The following is a 19851-nucleotide window of genomic DNA, read 5'->3' on the forward strand; positions in this document are numbered from 1 at the left end:
TTGATGAACTTACTTTGAGTCAATCACGAATTCAACACATCTCATCTACCATTTAACTTTGTTGGCATTTCAAACATGATGAACATTTCAATTCAACTCTTTTGTCTCTTGAGTACTGTAAGCTTTAGACTGATGATTATGTATTCTGCCTCTTCAAGGGAATTCTATGGTCTTGGTGGAAGGGTTTGGTAGGAATTCTTTCTTTTTCTCCCTTAAGACTTGGTTTAGACATACAAAAGCTCCTATCTCAGCTGTAAATAATAAGCACCTCTAACAGAGTCCAACTTGAGCCTAGAACCGAAAAATAACTAAAAGGTTCTCACCTGCAATTTGATGTACTCCTTTTCTTCTTCTTCATCTCATGTATTTGTTGAGTTCTTACTTGCTTTGCACACAAACAGAAAACAACATTAGTACTAAAATTATTACATAGAAACTAGTATCTATCTCACAGCATCCAACTACCATAACCTGATTGCCAATAACCCTTCTCTGGAGTTCAACATTTTCCTACTGTAGCTTGTCAATTTGAGCTTTAAAAGCAGCCTTACCTTTGGCTTCCTGTGGAAAAGAACTTCCTTGTTCAATGTTAAATAGAGAGAAATCATAGAATTTAGACAAGTCTCGAGATTGTACTATTCGTGTAACTGTTGCAATCTCCCTATCTTTAACTTGTACTACCGACTTTAGCCTCTCAACTTTGGTCTCCAACCTTGATATATCTTAATGTAGCCTGCCACAAGAAAATAAAGGTGACTGAATACAGGGAACCATGGTTGTGTGAAGGAATATTAAAAAGCTTTGCAACATTATTACCCTGAAATGAACTACATTTATTCCATATCTTAAACCAATCTCCCATAACAAGAAATGAACCAAAATTAGAAACAGTAGCTCTTTCAACACTACCGAAAGACATAATCTCACGAAGACACTTGGCAATAAAATCGAATCTTTAACGCATCACCATTCTCATCAAATGTTAAACAAATCTGCTGAATCAGTACAAAACCACATGTTACTTGGATCAAATGCAACGGTCCTTACCACCCAAAGTGACTACTTATGACCTATACACCGAAAGACAAGTGTTGATTTTTATGGGCACGAAGTGGCAAAATATCCCATGCAAGATACACATAATAATTCATATGAGATGTTAAATCATAAAGAGATAATAAAGTCAACAGAAAGAGACATAAAAACGGCCAGTATGCAATTATCATTTCAGTTACTATTCTGTTATTTTCAACTATTAGTATTCTTTTTTCTCAAATATAATGTACTTTCTAACTCCATGTGGCGTTTATTTCAATCACTGCTTCAGAAAAGCAAGCTTAAGATTTTGTTTCTATTTATTTTTTATAAGAAGCAGGAATGTATATATTCAACAAAAGAGCCGAAAAAGAACAGTGCATAAAAAGTTATCCAATGGAGGGAGATGGACCAAATTTGGAGCTTTCTTTGAAGTTTCTCATTGAGTATTTAGCATCTATAGGCTACCGACTAGAGGCTATTTATCCTATAAATTGTGGAATACAGGACGTTTATATACAAGTTGAATTAAATTGGACCATAAGGTTAAAACTTCAACCTCATCCCACTTTTTTCTCATTTAAATAAATTACATCTGAAACACTACTGAGATCCATGACAAAAAACACATAGAGCAATAGGAAAAATATATATATAATATAACTAACCCTACTATTTCTCCATGGAGCATGCCAAACCGAACGTTGTCACTTGCTTGGAATTCTTTCCATAATTGCAGATATTGACCCTATAAGACCACGGATACTAAAAATGTGAAAAGAGCAGGCTTAAAGGGTGTCGCCTAACAAATAAAGCTCAACAATGAGGAGCTTTAGGAATGTCGAAGGCCCATTCACGGTATCAATCATATGTGATATGTCCAAAAAAAAAGGGGGAGAGCGTGTACTACAAAATCAAGAACTGAAGAGCTTTCAACATGTCATGCTTGATGATTTGACAACTAATTACATAGGTTTCTAAGTATCATATTGATGTCAACCAGAGGCCTTAACCCCTGAAACATAGGGAAGGAAGCAAGCAAGATTAAGACTCCAGCTATAGCACATATATAGTTAAATTTCATGATTTTCATCCATTAGAAAGGTATAAAAAAATTTATAAACCTTCCAGATGAACCAGATGCAGAAACAATAGTTGAACATCTACCTTTAAGGCCACCATCGTTTCTGAAAATAAAAGATAATATAGATAGATTAGTGACAATTCTACCAAATAAAAACAGAACTAAATAAAAAAATATTAATTTACCCCTTACGTTAAAACTATAAACCAAACAAATGGGAAATGGCTGAAAATTTAAGATTTGAATCAAAACAAAGAATACATTCATCACACGTACCCCAAACCTAGATTTGAAGATTTATTCGTGATTTAGGCTCGACAACATCAATAAAATGAAACAGTTCCCACCACAAATATGGATGCCATTTGCCAATTGTTTCTCTGTACAGTCGCTCATACTTCTAAGTTATAACAATTCAAATAAAGCTCGTGATTCACATCAAAAATTAAATTAAATACAATACAAGATAAAACAATATTACAACAAAGAAAGATCCACTAATTTTCAATCCCTGTTACCTAGTTAGCCTATGTACATTAGTTTTCTTCATCAGACTCAAAAGACTGGTGTTTTCTCAAAGATTCAATCACATTCAAACGTGAAGTATTTGTGCCATTGTTTCCACCAGTACGAGACTTGAGTTTAGGCAAACTTAGAGAACCGAGAGGCGGTGTCGAAGTCCCTCTGTTCACTTCTCTAAGCACAGATTTTGCTGTGGCTGCAGCAGCTGCATCAGCAATGGCTGAAGCAACTTTCGAATCATTTTGAAGTTTTGAGGTTAGGTTGTTAAGAACACTTACAGCAGGGAGGAGCCTCAGGAGAAAGATAGTTAGTTGACTTTTGCATCTCGTTGACTGCCTCAGCAACGGCTGACTTGGCTTTGGTACATTCATATCTTTGAATGTCATAGAGGAGCTCTTTCTGAAGTTGCTTATCAGCTACCAATAAGTCATCAATTTCGTTCTTGTAGTCCTTGAGAAGAACTCGAAGGCATTCCATGAGGGAACCTATTATTAAAGAATACGAATAAAATGTTAAATATGTCTTAGGATCAATTTGAAAGGACTTTTTAAGTGTTCAAAAACACTTTTTAAAGCACTTACAAAACCGTCCCAAACAGGCACTTCACATTTCAATTTAAATTATTTAAGTTTTGGAGTATTCGTACCTATAAGGGGGCTATTCTTGCTTTCCATTAGCCTTTTTAACTCAATGAAGATGGGTATGGTGTTTTGTATGAGACTCTTTCTCACTGCGTGAGTGATGACCTTTCCTCTAGCAGCAGATGCTCCTCCGCTCTCACCCCCTTCCTCACCTACATCACCAGATTCTGATGATGATACTCGATTTATTGATAGTCGAATCTCTTTACAAGCAAGAATCTCAAAGGTATCCTGCGCTTTCAGCCATGGGGAACTAATGAGATTCCAGGTCGCAAATACTGACAAAAGAAAATTAGAATAGCAGCAAAATTATTGACTAAAGATGATTGAATGCTTTTGAATATGGACCTGTAAAACAGAACGTGCAGTAGTATCATCTATATTGAGCATACCATCGGATGCTGCAACAAGAACTTCTGCACATAACTTTGCAAAGGTGGCCAGAAGATGCTCGGGAGCCATTTGTTTCAAAAGAGAAACATAAATGCGCATTCTCCTGGACCTCGACCTTTCATCATTGCCTCTTCAAATATAAAGTTGGAAAGATAGACAAAAGATAATCATTTTCCATTACATGTAACTGTATAATAAGGCACATAGTTCAAACATTCCTTACCGGATGGAGAATGGTCGACTTTCAGCTCGTGATGCCTTCGAATCGCTATGTCCAGAATGAGCACGATAGTCATTCAAAACATAAATTGCTTCTATGAAACTGTTGTAAGCCAAAAGTGGGGCCTTCACTGCCAAATTCAGTTTCACATTTCAATTCCATTGCCACGTTGGAACGGTATGACCAATATTATAACCATGACAGTGGCTGAAAATGTAAAATTTTATAACCTTTCAAAATGTTACCAAAAAGGTAATCTGCTAGTTGACGAATCTTCTCCGATTCATCAACAAGTGACAAAAGAAACCGAAGAAACAAAACCCCTCTCCATTTCACATAGTCTCTCTGAAAATTAAAACGATATTGCTGAACATTGTTAATCACAAACATGACAGTGAAAATTGGGAGAAGTTCTTAGGAGTTGGGAAAGAACAAATTACCTGTAATAATCTGGATAGAAGTATGAATGTGTGTCTTCTGACAAGTTCACAAGGATCGCGAAGGCACTTTGTGATTTTCGTAAGGTAGCTGTTCAATTCAGAGTTAGTCTGATTGTAACAAGGAACAAGTTTAAAGAGATTCTATTTCCCTGCCATTTCAAAGTATTTGATAAAGCTAGCATATCTCCAAGACTTGTATCATGTATCAGCCTTACCAGTCAACTAAGCAGTATAGCGTACACAAAAATCTGCCATTGTGATAATAAGATTGTTGCGAAGCGCTGAACAATCACTATTTCCAAGCTCCTAAACCAATATAAAAGACTTAAAACTTTAAGCAATTTGAGTTGTGTCGAACAAAATTTGACTACATAAAAGACACTGATAAAGGAATATAACATGAAATTTTATATACGAAAACAAGGAAAATCTCATAAATTCTAGCGCAGACAATATACTGTAAGTAAAAATAGAACTTAATGAACAAACAAATGAGTAAAAGTTTATCTACCATATATATGAATAGTCGAAAAGATTATATGATTGGCTCATGTAGTATATGTGGTATTATAAAACCAAAATGCCAGAGACCTACATGTAACATTCATTCAAACCATCAAAAGATCAGGCTACATGAGTGATATGAGGCCTGAGATTCGAGACTTAACCTGTACAAATAGAGGAATGTAACTCTTTGCTCGCTTCTCATCAGTAAGGCAAATCTTCCCCATTGTCAACCATGCTTGAATGTATAAAGAAGGAGCAGTTTCCTTCAGAGATGCGGTTTGAATTGGTAGTTTATTAGATTTGAGATCACGGTTTCCAGAAGTAATAATGGTGTGGAGAAGTGGTACTATGGTAGTCATGTCAGCCGATGGACAAATGAGAATCAAAGAGCCAATGGTGTAAGCTGCAGTGATTGCTCGGACAAGGACTTGCTCCTAGCAGATGCTTTCTTCCCCATTCGACTACCACTTTTAGGAGGTGGTGTTGTGAAGTTCACATCTTTGTTTGCTTCCGCATGGTTGGATATGTACTTCTCCAATATGTCCGAGGCTTTCGAAAGAAGCTGGTTTACCCATTTTAGGATGAGGGCATCGGCTTCAGTAGATTGCGAAGCCTTCCGCTTGCACAATGTTTTAAGTGTTTTTACATGTGCATTCACCTACCAAGATATCATCATTATTTGAAAATGCGTGTGAGGTATCAAGAAAAAAGACTAAATATATACGTACGTGTTGATCTTTAAAAATTGGTGATTAACAGGAAAAGTAGAGTACTATAAGAAAATTCAAACCCAGAACACTTTTTTGGCTTGTATTTAGATTAGTGCTTTATCACTGTACTTTATTAATTTTTCATTATTCCACAAATGTTTTTCAGGCCTTTTATCCGACTGTATAGATATTTGAAACAATAAAAAAGAATAGTGAAACAAAATCAAGAGTGAAAAAATCCCAATTGCCAAAGCACAGGGAGCTGCATTCACACGCATTGGCTGATAATATCCACACTACACACACGGCCATATATACGCGTTCACTACATGTATTGTCAAATAATTCCAAGAAGAATCTTTCCCCACGTTAAAGACATTTTAGTAAAACAATAGCATACACGTTGAGCTGAGCACATTAGTAACTAGCCCAAACTATAGCATGCATGTATAGAGTCATAGAGATAAATAGTATGTAGTATAGGACAATGTCCGGATGAACAGTGTTCACATACCATAGAAGTCTAGAAGATGAGATTATTGTCCATGGAAGCGTGTTAGAAAACTACGTATAGGTGAATAGTTTTAATTATCTAAACAATTGTACCGGAGAAATAAACCAACCATGATGAAGTGTAAAACAAAGTTTGAAAACAATGATGTTGATGCTTACCTCCGTTGGATGCATGTTGAATTCTTCAACCCTTTTAAGCAATTCATGAGCTAAATCTGCTGCAGGTTCTGGAGGCAGCTCAACAGAAACATTGGAGATGGTTTGTAAGAGAAAAACCCGATCTTGAGCCCAAGCGACGGAATTTGACTCTGAATTGTTTTCTCTCCAAATAAACCTACTTGAGTCACTGAACTTTGAACAGTCCTACCATGATCATCAAGGAGTTTCCAGTGCTGATGAAGAAATTCCCAATCAATGGCTTTCCCAAGATAAGTGGACACTTCTGACAACAGGAACCAGGCACCCGGAGGAGCTGTCCACTTCTCTGGAGGCAAAGATTGGCTTCGCCATAAGGATTCAGATGTCTTTATAATTACCTGAAGTGAATCGGCAATTGTGCGTTTTAATCGTTTCTTTTTTCCTAAGTTGGCACAAACTTTCTTCACCCAAGGAATTACCTCTGCATGACTTATCTCTTTAAGAAGATCCAATACTCCTTTAGGTAAACTTGAAGATTCAGCTCTAGCCAACCGGTCTAGCACTAGTTCTTGAAACGAGTGTTCACACTCTTCTTGAATGCTAGATTCATTGTCAGCAATCAAACGTGGAATTGAGTGTAGCCACTCGACCATGACACTTCCATCTGGGAATCTTCGAAAGGCCTATAGAAGTAAATATAGATTCAATGATAGACCAATAGTGAGTGAAGAATTGAAATTGTAACTTTTAGCAGTTTAGCCTAGTAAAAAATATAAAGCAAAATAAAACTGTATATCAACTTCTAGAAAACATCCATATTTCTAAAGTGGCCAAATGTCGGTGTCCAACACCATTAATGCATGTGACATGATACAGAGACGTCTCCCCTACGTGGCCAAATTGTCAAACTTACTCCTACTCCTACATGCCATCTAAATACAAATTATATCAACTTTAAACTTATTGAACTCTTACTAAAAAACCCAACTTAGTGTAAACATAGGAATTTACCTCGGAAAGAGCCGACATTGCAGCTTTCCGTATGCTAACGAGTGGGTCAGAACAAGCAATTCCTACCGTCTTTAGCATATCACCATCCATTGCTCCACCAAGGACGGTTGTACACTTGGTAACCAGAAATAATGCAGCCTTCCTAACTGCCGCCTTTTGATCCACACACCTTTTCCGCAAAAGACCAAGAATTTCACCATCACCAGCCCCAAAATTTCCTTCATTAAGGCCTTATTCTTGTCATTCTCAGACAGGAACACCACAAGGTGAGCTAAGTTGGTAAGTGCTCGAGCACGAATTGGAGCACTGGCATCTGAACAACGTTGAACCAATGCCACCAAGCACCCAAAAACCCACGAATCCTTTAACTCAATTTTCGAATCAATGACCATTGGATCACTCAAGGACATTATCAGCATTGAGATGAGATCAACCGCTAACAGCCTAAGATTAGACTTTCCTTGAGTCATCTTCACTGCATAATCCACAAACCCAATTTGATCGGGTAATTCCAGCGCTTTAACAACCTCCATTATTGAATCAACTGCTAAACTACGAGGCTCAGATTTCTCAGGCGCCTTCTGAACCAAATACCTTGGAAGATTCACTAGAGCACTCTTAACACCATCTGATTCCTTTGCCACCTTCCCTATTTGAATAGTCACAAACTCTAGCGCAAACGCTCGCGCCTGATCTTTATGATTAAGAATCAATGGTGATAGAGACTTAATCACCTCAACAGCAGTATTCGATAGATCCCCATCCTCAGGACGCAACATAGCACTCAAAATCCGCGAACAAAAATCAGTGAACTTACTATAGATACTTAAATTGGTACAAATTTCAAGTGCCAAAACAGGAATATCAATTACAGTTTCAATCAAAGATTTCAAACTATCCGGAAATCGATCCAAATGAATTACACTCATTAAAATCTCTAACCTCTCAAGTACGGGATACAAAACTCTTGCATCCAATTCACCATCATCGTATCTGCCACTAGAACTCTGCCTCGGACGTTTCCGCAAACCCTTACCCTTAAAACCGGCTTTCCTCTTCCTTTTGGGAGCACTAGACTCCTTATTAGAATCATCCTGGTCCTGTTGACCCTGTGGTCGCTGCTTCAAGAATCTCCTCACACACCTGAGAAACGAGAGGAAATCCATGGGATTGAAAAGCGTGAAGACCGGTGCATTAGAGGCCAAAAGAAGAGAGAGATAGACTGTAGAGGCTAAAACCGAAACACAGGTGGAAGATTCATCCATGGCGGAAGCAATGGCGCGAGTAAGAGAGGAAGAGAGAGGGATTTAGCCGAGAGGTCCTCGTAGAGACGATCGAGTGGTTGTTTTCATCGGTACTAATTGAGTTGTCTAACAAAGTTGAAGGTCGAAAAGAGCGGATTGGAGAGCGGAGGATGGAATGGAGAGTTGTAGAGTGGTCGAAATGGCGAAATTCTTCGAGCTCTGTGAGAATTCGAGAAATGGCTTCCTCCATGGGAGTGAAGTGTGAAGCCCTCGTGAAGCCGCCGCCGTGTTTTATATAAATTTATTGAGTTTTAAATTTTTATTTCCCGCTTAGACCCTTTCTCCCACCAGCCTCTCAAAGTATGTATACTGTATAGTAACTAAGTTCCAATGTTTAAAAGTAAATTAATGAGCTAATATATAATGAGTGCAAACTATAAGCTAATTTTAGTTGTAGTAGTAATGCTTTTGCTAGTTGATGTTTCGTTTGATTAAACTTTATGTTGATATTTGTTTGTTACTTTAAGTTTCTACGGTATATTGTCTATATATTTAATCAACCGAGCTATATATACAATGATGTTAATGGCTTATACATTTAACCAATTGAGTTATTAAAACGACGTTGATGACTTGCACACATTTACTTCAGTTGAGTTATTCAACAACGTTTTGAATTAAATGATAGTCTAACTCAATACTTCAACCATATATATGATATTATAACTCAATACAGTAGATCGTTTTTATGTGAATTGTGAATATGTGGTAATTGACAATCACATATTTAGTTACAAAATTTTTTTAAATTCGAGAGTTGTGAAACAAAGTGATCGAACTCTTTAAGAAATGACACTACCACAAGTTTGATAGAAAATGTTAAAAACAAAGGTTGAGAGTGTTTCTAAAGCATTTTTAGTATATTTAAAAATTAATTTACCAATCACTTCATTAATTTTATTGATTTTTTTATGTTTTAAAATTAAACATTTTAAAATCAAACCCAACTCACCGTATATTGGAATGAGCTTTGAACAATTTTAAGAGTTTTTTTTGGGTAATTGTAGTAGATAGCCATTTGAGGAATAAAAATTAAGGATATAACAATATTTTTTAAAAATTGCAAATATAGCAAAACTATCGTTGATAGACTTGTATCGTTAATAAACTTGTATCGTTAATAGACTTGTATGATCTATCCGTGATAGACCAATATTTACAATATAGTCTATTAGCGATAGACTTGTATCATTGATAGAATTTGACAAATTTTGTTATATTTGTAAATTTTTTAAAAAGTTACTATATATTTAATTATTTTGAATATAATAGCTAAATTTGCAACTATCCTATTTTTTAACGATTTGTTGAAAATTTAAAATTAAGTTTTTTTTTAGGTAGTGATATATATAATAGTATTTCTTATATTAAGAAAAGTTTTTAAAAAATGTTTGTTTATAATACACGGAAATGGTGAAAAATAACAAATTTAATGAAAAAAATGTAAATATTTTAATTTATTTTACTATTTTTAAAAACATCTCTATAATTTATCACTTTTTATTCTAACAAGAAAATGAAAAGAGAGGTTAAAGACATCAATTATTGTTGTATGGTAATGGAAGCAAACTTTGGAAAGATAATTGAACCTTGGGAAGAGTACTCCTTGAATATAAATTGAAATTTAGTTTGGAATACCAAATTCATAACAAACTTTGCTACAAAATTTCCACAATAAATTGGTGTGTGCAAAAGAAAATGAGCCTTTTATGGGCTAAACTTTTGGTTCATTCATAATTGGTTTCCATTTGTTACGTAATTTTATTTTAATCTAATAAAATCAATTGAATTATTTATGACTTTCGTTGGCATTGTATTGTCGTTGGAAAGATAAAGCAAACGATATATGGTTGTTGAATGTTCTTTACATCGCAATAACGCAAGATTGAAATATTCATAACATAAATCGTTCTATTCATGATCAAGAATATATTATTAAATAGTTGAGTTATGTTTAGCATGACACTCAACAAAAATCACCCAGTCGAACGAACTTAAGGACATACATGCTTTAAAGTTATTAAAATAAACTAAATGAAACTTTACTCATTGTTAATTAATGATCTCAAGAGCAAATGGAAGAAGATCGAAGGAGACCAAAATTTATTTCTAACATTCAATAACAGTTTGATAGTTTGTTTAAGGTAATAAATAGCTAGAAACATGTGGATTTAAACTACTGATCATAAAAAAAGAAAGGCGTGTCAATTATTGTTGATAAACTATATATACTAACATATATTGATCACATATTGGTGACAATAACTAATTAACAAACGAGCAAGACTAGTTATTGCATTTCTTTCTTTGGTACACAAATAGTTACAAATAACTTTTCACATAGACACGAAGTTAAAATCTTGGAGATATACATGTTCAAAATTTTATAGATTTATATATTCATGAAACGAGAAGAATGGTAGATTGATCAAACATATATATATATATATAACTACAAAAGTTCATATTTATAATTTAACAAAAAGAAAGGTATAAATATAATGTATATGGGAAGAAGTGAAATAAAAAAAGAGAGAGGAGAGTTTCATAAATAATATAGAGCAAAGATATACAAAACAGGAGAGGAAGAGAGAGGTAAATTAGGCCCACATAATAAAAAATGTGAAAATTGGGAGAAAAGAAAGAGGTTTTGATGGATGGGAAGATCCCCTCCTCTTTTTTCTCTCATCTCTTCAAACTACCAAATGTTATTCTTTGGGAGGAAGTGATTTGAGAGATCTCTTATTCTAAAAGGTATGAGAAGAGATAAGAAGGAGGGACTAGACCGTGGTGGTGGTGGAGAGGACGGCAGCAGTGGAAATGTCATCTTTCGAGTCACCGAAGATGCGTTGACGAAAGTCAGAAACCATAAGGGGAAGGCCCTTTCGAAGGGACACGGTGGGCTCCCAACCAAGAAGGTCCTTAGCTTTAGAAATGTCAGGTTTTCTTTTATGCGGGTCATCTTCCGTGTTCGGTCTGAACTCTATCTTTGCATTTGGATCTATTGTCTCTTGCACTACCTGCACAATAACTTTATTGGTTAGAAAGAAAGTACTTAAACAAAATATTTTAGTGCATCTCGAGTTGCACCTATATTTGTGTCACTTATTCAAATATTCGATGAAAAGCGAACACATATATAACAATTATTTTGTTGATATGGAACCATTTGGGTAGCTTCATAAAATAGAATTAAGGATCTATATTTAAAATAGACTGTATCATATAAATTATTAGGATGTCCTTTTTTATCACAATTTAAGTCTATAGTTTAACTTGTTAGAAAATAAAGAAATGCAACCTTATAAAGTGTTTTGATCTATAGATAATAACTAAGTCGACTATTCTTAAAATTAGTTTTGCTTCTCCATGAATTCAGTTTTGGTTGTACAAAACAAAATATTTTATTGAAAAAACCTACGAGACAAGAAAAGTTTAAAACATTGTTATGGAAAGAAAACCTATTAGTGTTTATCTATTGATGTAAAATTTTGTTATATTTTATAAATATTTTAATTCATTATCCTCTATTTGAAAATAAGTGTTTGTAATATAACTAAAACCAATATCAATAGTTTGAATTGGTTGGTCAATTTACTTAAAATGCTAAGATAGCTCCCACCAATACAAACTTATTATTAATTTTAAAATCATAAATTTTTTTACTTACAAACAAAATAATATACATACCTATATTCATTTTAATTTTATGATTTTCTTAGAGTTTATTTTTTCATAAGATTCAAATTAACCATCCCAATTATCTCAACTTAAATGTTTCATGAATGAAGTTAATTATTTATTACGTGAAAGAAACTTAAAGGGCAAAGCAATTAGGGTTGATGAGTAAATGTTCCAAAAAAAGGATTAAACCTAAATATTTTAAATGCTAAAAGAGAGTAGATTAGTTTAGGAGTATAAATGTGAGAATGGGGAGTAGAGAGCTGACCTGAGCAAGTTTGAGCATAGTGAATTCGCCGGGGTTGTCCAGATTAAAAGGCCCCACGAGCTCGCCTTCCATCAGTTTCATTAGCCCCTCCACCTGTGACATTATTATTATTATTATTATTATGTAAAACTCTAAACAATATCACAATAATAAATTAATTACAAAGTTATATAATATCCTATCTTTAAAAATCACATTTGCTAAATTCGAAATTAAGATGAAACAGTCCGTTAATTTTGTAGTGGTAATAAATAAATGTGTATATATTTTACCAGATCAGAAACGTATTGAAAACTCCGGGTTTGCTTGCCATCTCCATAAACTGTCAACGGCTCATTTCTTAATGCCTGTGGGAGTTTTCACAATATAATATTTACTATACTTTTCAAACTTTAATCCAACATAACGCTGGGGGTAATATATTAATAATTATGCAATTAATTACTTTGTGACCACCAAGAAATAACAAACTTACTTACTGTTGCATTGTTTATATCCAAGCAAGGTTAACAAGTGAAGTTACAAGCAACAGAAGATGGATACAATCTCCAAAAAAATAACCGGATATCATTTCTAAGAAAAGAAAGAGAACCACATTTACCTTTATCACCTTATGCTACCTCGAGATTATTCAGCTTTGCACAGTGAGGAGTTGGGAGATTTTATTCCACTGGAGTCTTTGGAGTTCTACGTCACAATAACGCGAAACAAGGTTTCGATAATCCCTTATCACACTGTTCTCTATTTCAGCTCGAGCTGGGCTTCCAAGAGGATATCTTACATCAAAATTTGATGATTTGACAAAAAATTCCACGCCATGTTTCTCTGTAACCATAGGAATACTATAGGATTGATTTTCATGCAAAGAATATTCAGGCTCTGGAAATGGCATATAAGCCAACAAGTAAATTAACAATGGTAACATTAGAAGAATGATAAAAAATTTGGGACCTCTCCCATCAGATTCAGTCTTCTGTTGGCTTTCCCTACCTCCGTTGGGATCAATTTTATTTTCAGACGAATCATGATTCGTTTCACTTCTCCGATGCCTTGCATTCTGCTGTTGGTGCTGATACTGATCAACAAAAACCGTGTGATCATATTCCATACTTTCTTTTTGTAGTTTGTGATCCTAGCTAAACTCAGGTTAAAGAGTTATGTTTATATTTGTATATTTGAATGGAGTTAATTGCAAATACAGCGATTAGATACAAAATATTTGCATATGTAACACATATTGTATTGCTAATATAAATATATCACTCATAGAATTTGCTATAATTATACTTGTTTAAACATACTAATACACACTTAATCTTCTTAGTTCAATAATGGTATGGAGTGGAACAAACTTCCTACGTTAGGATAAAAGGGTCACACAAATTACCTTCGTAGTAAACTTACTTTTGACATTATTCATTTAACTTAGGGTAAGTATAATGGATTAGCAATTTTATGAATAATAATTAAGTATATAACAATATCTTTTAAAAATTGTAAATGTAGCAAAATATATTTGTGATAGATTTATATCGTTAATAGACTCTTATGGCTTATAAGCGAATGACATATGTGATTTAAAATAACTGCAGCAATTAGTTTAAAATGTTGTTATATATCTACGAATTTCTTAATTGTTATATTCATTTGTCATTAGTTGTATTTAAAAGGGATGACCAGAAAAACATTAAAACAAGAGGTTTACTTTTGATAAAAGAAAATTTTAAATTTAAATTGCTAAAATAGCAAAATGTGCATGTCTAAGTGAAAATTATTCAACAATAATCACGGTCGAACTCAAACTCCCAAAAACAATGATTACATTTATTCCCTAATTTGCTAATTCATTTTGGATTAGGTTTATTTTTTACAACAATAAAAAAATTGAGGTGTGGAACAATGATATTATAAATGCCAAAGAGTAGTTAAGATGCAAAATATAAATTTATATTTGCAATATTAGGTCAAAATGAATGATAATTTAGTTAGATTTTTGTCAAATAAATAAAAATGTGAACCATACCAAAAGCAAATATAGATGCTTTTTTATTATTGAATTTTCATAGAATAAATAATAAAAAAAAGTAAAAAATATTTGCCTTTTAACTTTTTCTTTTTTAATTTTCATAGAAAATATTTAATCCAAAAATTAAATAACTCTCCTCCACGGTCAATTTTCTTTCCCTCTTCTTCAACCTCAACGGTCTCTTTTATTTCAAATTTCTTTCCCCTTTTTCTTCTCCATCGGTTTACTCTGCCTCTCATCTCCCCTTCTCTTCTTCGTCTTCCTCAAACCCTGCGATTTCCTATCTCTCAAATTCCGTTTCGCTCTTCCTATACCTCCAAAAATTCGCTCTTCCTCTCTAACGTGAAGCAGCCAAGAAACTCTATCTTGCGACATACCCATCTCGTCGATCCACCACTTTCTTCTTCTTCTAGCCTTAACGGTGCCGAAATCAAGGGCCGCAGACCCCTCGGAAACCCAAGTCTTCCAAAGAAAATTCTCCACCCTCAGATCGGTTTTCGATTCCAAATCCTGAAGAGCCCGCTTCCACCTAGGCCTCCCTCTTCTAACCCGACCGTTCCTGAGAGTTCGCTATCACATACTGCTGTTTGTTGAATCCCGATCCAAGGTAATGCTAAAATAATGTTGCTAACATCTGGAATATGGTATTATTGAATTTAGTATAAATAAATAAATAAATAAATAAATAAAAGAAGTATACCTGTAACAACTAACAGTTGTGGGCACTGTCGGAAAAAGGCAATGAATTTGTAAATCGAAGTGCAGATAGTTCTGTTGTTTAGGATGGAAAAGCATGAGTTTCACGTTTCTATATTCAACGGACTGGTACTTGTAAAATTTAGGCTCATAATCATTTTATTATGCAGAGACTGGCAGATGGTTTAAGTAGCTGGTTCCGGAGGCATAAGCTAACAGGTGTCATGTTTTTTGAATTCCTTGCCATTGTTGAGTAGTAACTTGGCATTTGTTTATTAAAATGTTTTAATTAAGATTATGGTGTTCATAACTTTGTAGTGTCACACTAAATAACTTAAAAGAGTTAGTTTGACAGTTGACAAACATGATAGTAATGTGATAGTGAGTGCAAGGGTAAAAAGAGCTGCTTCTGTTGGGTTAAAGGGATGTTTGTGTTTTTTAGTGTGATGTGTTTTGTTTTCAAGTTCGTTAGTAGACGTATTACTTAATTGAGCATTTTGATACCATAGCCAGTGTAGGGGAAGATGAATGGAGGGTGCTATGAGACTAGTTAAGACTTATATGTATCCTAATTTTAGTAATATATAAAATTGAGAGAATTTCCTTTGATTTTCAGGAACAAGGATGAATAATCAATGAAAAATGAACGAAAAGGTTTATCCATGCAAGCTTCAAACCAAAGTCAAGGATGTCGATCCTTCTAGGGGAGTCCAAAGTTTCAAGATTGTTTATCCATGCATCATTTTGTCGATCTACTAAGATTAAATTGTCTCGTTGTAGTTGCAAGACTGGAACAATAGACGGCAGTTTACACCACCCAGTGACTTCCATGCTGACGTGATGAATGATTATTTCATTTCTCAGGTAATTGTTCTCAATGATTGTTTTGGTTCTAACGACCTGCTATCTGATCGTAATTCTAATTATTTACTTGGCCTTGTTTCTTTGTAGGCAGTGATAAAAATACCAGAGCAAATGATATACACAAGCGAGTTCCCTTTTTAGTACCCTTTACTAGCAGGGTTAAGATTTTCACTGTAAGCAAGTTATTTTTTTGGTTTCCTTATCCACAATATTGAATTTCTTGGATGACTGTTAGTTATAGAAATATGTAAGATATTTTTTATTTATGGTTACTTTCTCTATAACTCATTTCACAGACACAACTAGCAGCAGCTAGGCAAAGGAATGGATCTCTTGCTGTTTTTGCCAGAAACCGGTTTTAGAATTCGACGAAATCATATATTGGAAGATGCTTTCAGTCAGATGAGTGCATTGTCTGAAGGTGATCTTCGAGGATCGGTAATTTCAGACTTCCATGATTTATGAAAAATGAAATTGTTATCTTACTTTTTTCTATCTTTTCTTTGCCCTCGTGAAAACGACCCCTTCCCTCTTCTGCATCCTATAGTTGCAGAGTTACTTGTAATTGTTTATTAGTTTTTTCTTGTTTGTGTTGGGTCAATTGCTTCAGTTTTCTGCATGCAGATACGTGTGTCTTTTGTTAATGAATTTGGAGTTGAGGAGGCAGGAATTGATGGTGGTGGTATTTTTAAAGATGTCATGGAGAACATTACACGGGCAGCCTTTGACGTGCAGTATGGTTTATTTAAGGTTATCACGACATTCCTTATTATTAGCATGGCATGGCTTTGTTAATCCTGTAGTATTATTGGATAACATGAAGCGTGATGAGACAGCCATAGTTGTTTGAAATCGCTTTTCAAAATAAAAATAGTTGTGAGATCACATTTCAATATAGAAATTGGTTGCTTGAAATCTGTTTCATAAAATTTCAGTAATATGTGGGTATGTATTGTTCATTTTTCTAATATAAGTTATTTTCTGCTTGGTAATCCAGCAAATTGTTGACCATTTGCTCTACCCCAATCCTGGTTCGGGAATGATACATGAGCAACATCTCCAGTTTTTCCATTTCCTCGAAGTTCTTTTGGCAAAGGTATGGCCATAATTCCCAATCATACTTTGGTTGAATTTTGGAACATTAATGTATCGCCTGACATTCATAAATACAATGTCATAATTTGAAATCTGCTGTCTTCCTACATTATGCATGTTTTTCTGTTATTGAAGTTGCTGCCCGGTTGTGCTAAAAGTTCTCAAGCAGTCATGCTAAAAGATCTCAATCACATTAAATGATTTTTGATAGGATGTTGTTGTTGTTTTACCCTTCTTCCTGTAGTTCATGTTTGAAGGAATTCTTGTTGATATACTTTTTGCAACATTCTTCTTGAGCAAGTTAAAACAGAAGTAAGGTTTTTAAAGATTTACTGTCTTACTGTTTTGTATTTTGTGCTGATCCACTAATCGTAGTATTGATGGTCATGACAATGACTAGTTGCAAGTTACTTGAATTTTTAGGGTTCTAAAAATCTTACATTTTATTATGGGTGCACTGCCTACTAATGAGATTGTCAATTGCTAACTTCCAAATGTTGAATTTGGGATTTCCATGCTACATTCACTTTCTTGATCTGCAATTACAGAGCTACTCTATACTGGAATAAAGTCTCATCTGAACTGTACATTGCTTTTGATGTTGTAATTGCAAAGCTAGGAAATCTTTATGTACAATGCCTTTTTTTTTATCATTTATTAATGAAAATGAGAAGCCTTTTTATAGGCTGGAGATTACAAGAGTTGTTAAACTAACTTGGGGTTGAGTTAGTTTACTTATAACTAACTCAAGATACAAAATTGTTAATTCAAATAACTAATCCTAAACTATAAAAATGGTAATTCAAACACCTCCTCTAGGATAAAACTCAAGAAACATAAAGAAGGGGGATGTTCTACATTAGCTTTTGTCAAGGCTTTAGCCAAAATTTTATTTATCAACTGTAGGGGAGAACTGTAGGGGAGGATTTGAGAGCTCCCCAATCTCTACACACTTCTCTAATGAGAGTCTATACCAAAATCAAGATACCCATACCCTCCCACTCAAGAAACTTAAGTAATTGCTTAGAGAAATAACAAAATACTTGGCCCCACTCTAACAAACACATTCCTAAGGCCCACACAAATAGAAAAATTATCAACTAACTCTCAATCATTCTTTCTTCTTCCTATTCTTGTCTCTACGGGAATACACCTTTACTATGGGAGGTCTATCATTACCCGCCCCCAAATAGCCACCTTGTCCTCAAGGTGGAATTCAGGAAACTGTTTCTTGAATAAGAGCAGCTTGTTCCCACGTTGCACTTTCAAGTGTCCCCTCACTCCAACGGATCAAAACTTCTAAGTTGTCCTCCTTTTCTATTGTTTTGCGAACTCCCAATACTTCTACGAAGACACTTGCATAGACAAATCAGCAGCCAAATCTTTTGAAATTGGAATAATGGCCTGTTTGAACTCACGACCTTGCGAAGAACAGAAACATGAAAGACCGTGTATAAGCGATTCCTTGGGAAGGGCCAAACGGTATGCAACGAAACGAATTCGTGCCACGATCATAAATGAACCAATGAATCTTGGGGCCAATTTGGAGTGCTTAAAACGGCTGAGAGAGGACTGTCGGTAAGGGCGTAACTTCACATAAACCCAATCATGAACCTCAAACTGCACCTCCCGTCTTTTAGCATTAGCATATTTGACCATTCGCTGCTGTGCTTTCAGTAAATTGGCCTTCAAACGCCCAAAATTTCATCTCTTTCTTTCATCAAATGGTCTACTTCATCATTCACCGGCTCGAGCCCTTCACATATGGTAATATAGAGGGGGTGGTCGCCCATAGAGGGCCTCGAAGGGGTCATCAATGTGGCTGTACGGACTGTTGTATTATAGCTTAATTCAGCCCAAGCTAGCCATTTAACCCATTGTTTAGGTGTGTTCATAGAAAAACACCCTAGATACGTCTCCACCCCTCGATTGACAACTTCCGTTTGACCATCTATTTGGGGGTGGTAAGTGGTGCTTCGTCTCAACTGAGTTTCCAACAACCTCCACAACTCTTCCCATAATAGACTTGTGAAAATACGATCACGATCCGACACTATACTTCAGGGGCATCCATGCAAACGAATAATCTCTCGCATAAAAACAGCAGCAACCACTTTTGCACCAAATGGATGTTTCAAGGGGATGAAATGTGCATACTTGGAAAGAAGATCCGCAACTACCAATATAACATCATAACCCTCGGATTTGGGGAGGCCCTCAATAAAATCCATACTAATATCTTCCCACACACGGTCCGGAATGGGTAATGCTTGAAGGAAACCAGCCGGAGTTAAAGACAAGTATTTGGCTTGTTGACACACGGAACATTCAGCAACATAGGTGCGGATATGGGCTGTCATACCTCGCCAATATACCTCCCTTGCTAGCCTTTGATATGTTTTTCAATGCACCATGATGTCCCCCTATCTGGCTGTTATGGAATTCAGCTAATAATAAAGTAATATCAGGTGAATCCTCCTCCTTGTAGCGAATATCCCTCTGGAGCTTGTTGTCCATTTATCAAGGATAGTCGAATATTGTTAAGAGATTCATTTCCAGCCACTTGATCGATGAAAACTGAAGGGTTTAGCCCGCCCACAATACTTACGAGGCCCAATTCAAATACCGGTGGTAATCTCTATAAGGCATCGGCCGCTTTGTTTTCCAATCCTTTCTTGTACTCAATCACAAAATCATACCCCA

At 35.0% G+C, this 19851-nt stretch overlaps 1 long non-coding RNA gene and 1 pseudogene across 1 annotated transcript; one reads left to right on the forward strand and one right to left on the reverse strand.

Moving 5' to 3' along the window:
- Window positions 1-353: 353 nt before the first annotated feature.
- On the reverse strand, window positions 354-8708 carry LOC101220793 (annotated as a pseudogene).
- A 7697-nt stretch (window positions 8709-16405) lies between these two features.
- On the forward strand, window positions 16406-16790 carry LOC116406376. The gene is made up of 2 exons (XR_004219387.1): window positions 16406-16491; window positions 16678-16790. It is a non-coding gene; the product is annotated as an uncharacterized LOC116406376 (long non-coding RNA).
- The last annotated feature ends 3061 nt before the right edge of the window (window positions 16791-19851 follow it).

This window comes from Cucumis sativus, unplaced genomic scaffold, assembly GCF_000004075.3.
Source record: "Cucumis sativus cultivar 9930 unplaced genomic scaffold, Cucumber_9930_V3 scaffold93, whole genome shotgun sequence".
In the NCBI taxonomy this organism is placed as follows: Eukaryota; Viridiplantae; Streptophyta; class Magnoliopsida; order Cucurbitales; family Cucurbitaceae; genus Cucumis; species Cucumis sativus.